Source organism: Plectropomus leopardus, unplaced genomic scaffold, assembly GCF_008729295.1.
Source record: "Plectropomus leopardus isolate mb unplaced genomic scaffold, YSFRI_Pleo_2.0 unplaced_scaffold8033, whole genome shotgun sequence".
NCBI classification, from domain to species: domain Eukaryota; kingdom Metazoa; phylum Chordata; class Actinopteri; order Perciformes; family Serranidae; genus Plectropomus; species Plectropomus leopardus.
The window spans coordinates 1-2,123 of NW_024688499.1; the positions used below are offsets into that span (position 1 = coordinate 1).

General features: G+C 48.7%; 1 pseudogene; it reads left to right on the forward strand.

Annotated features, from left to right (window-relative positions):
• The first annotated feature begins 140 nt into the window (after window positions 1-140).
• On the forward strand, window positions 141-1,425 carry LOC121940222 (annotated as a pseudogene).
• Window positions 1,426-2,123: the final 698 nt, after the last annotated feature.

The window sequence follows — 2,123 nt, forward strand, 5'->3', positions numbered from 1 at the left end:
GAATAAAGTAGTAATTTTGAGAATAACGTCGTAATATTATGAGAAACGTAATAATATTATGAGAATGATGTAATTGTATGAAAAAAGGTTATTTTATGAGAATAAAGTCGTAATGTGATGGGACCGCTTTCTCGACGGCCATGAGGAGCTCCCCGCATGGTCGCGCCATTCCTAGCATTAACAGCTTGATCCCGAGCGAGGAGTTTTCCCTCCACTATGCTACCATCCACCATGCCATGGCCCTCATCAAACGTGCTGGGAAGGGTTCCTGGCTCTCTAAAGCAGACATCACCAGTGCTTTCAAGGTTCTCCCCCTGCACCCTGACTTCTGGCGTTTCTTTGGTGTCCGCTGGCATGGTGCTTATTACTTTGCCGTCAGGCTTAGATTCGGGTGTAAGAGCAGTCCGAAACTCTTCGACACCTTATCAGAAGTGCTTTGCTGGATCCTGTCGAACAACCGTAACCTTCCGTTCCTAGTGCATCTTTTGGATGACTTCTGGTCGTCACTCCTCCCACTTCGCCGCTGGCTTCTGGTCTCGCTGCTCTCACAACGGTTTTCTTGGACCCCGGCGTCCCTTCGTCCACTGAGAAAACTCAGGGCCCTGCCACCTCCCTTGAATTCCTCGGTATCACCCTCGATACGGAACTGTTTCAAGCCTCGCTTCCAGCCAAGAAGCTTAACCTCGTATGCCTTTTCATCTCAAATTTTCTCCTCGCCCCGCGTTGTACCAAACGTTAGCTCCTTTCCCTCCTGGGCCACCTAAATTTTGCTCTCTGCATCGTTCCCCAGGGGCAGGCCTTCCTTTTCCCCCCCTTTTGTCTGTCGCTTCTTCCGTCCCATCGTTCATGACTTCCGTCTCTCTCGATGCGCCTGGCCGCGCCGAGCTCTGGCTCTGGCTCTATCTCCTTGGCAATTGGAACGGAATCTCCTTCTTTTACGAGGATTACCTGTCTCATCCACAGGACATCAATCTGTTCACTGATGCGGCTCCGTCTGCCGGTTTTGGGGGTTTTTACAATGGAAGATGGTTCATAGGCAAATGGCCCCCAGAGTTGGAAGGAGACTGCCAGGTCACTTCATCTGCTCTCTTTGAGATCTACCCCATCATTGCCGCAGCCATGTTATGGGGCCGTGAATGGCGTCGCAAATCTGTCCTCATCTACTCAGACAATCTCGCAGTAGATGATATCATAAATAAAGGTCACTCCAACTCCCCATCTATCATGCCTTTCTTGCGTCGTTTAACTGGGCACTCTTCCAATCACCACCTCATCCTCCGTGCAGCTCATGTCCCGGGCCACTTCAACGCCATAGCTGACTAAATGTCTCGTTTCTCTTTTCAGAAGTTCAGAAGCTTGGCCTCTTATGCAGACGCACACCCGACTCCGGTTCTTCCATATTTGGCCTTGACTTTCAACATCTAAACCCAGCTTTCATGCCCCTGATCCTGGAATCTCAGAATACCATCATCAATAGCCTGTCCCCCGCAACTCTCTCTTCATATTGGTCTGCTTGGAATTGTTGAATCACAACTTTCACGACATGCATAACATAACTTTTCCTTTTTTTGATCTCATCACCTTAACCTGCTTTATCACCCACGCCCATTCTGTCTTGGGAATGAAAACCCAGACAATCAAAGTCTACCTCAGCGGCATTTTGTTCATCTCTAAACTCCTAACCGGTAGTCCCGGCCCAGCTCATGGTCATCCCCAGATCACCTCACTGCTCAGAGGCCTCTCACGCCAAGAACCAGCCCAAAATCCTTGTAGACTCCCATTAACCACGGATCTGCTGTCACGCTGTATCCACACCATCCGCTCCAGATATAGCATACTCCACGTCAACCAAACTCTAGAGGCCATGTTCATTCTCGCCTTCTTCCGTTTCCTCAGATGCTCAGAATTCACAGCTTTGACATTTCGATACGATCCACGTCGGCATGCCTGCCTCTTGGACCTTTCTTTTTTCTCCAATGACACCATAGTTTATTATTTGAAAAGAACCAAAACCGACCAATCTAGCCAACCCACTCCTGTCTTCTACTTCAACATTCAATCAGTTTTAAACCCCTTCCTTATTCTCTCCAACTACTTACATTTCCGGACGTCACAAAGCAAAT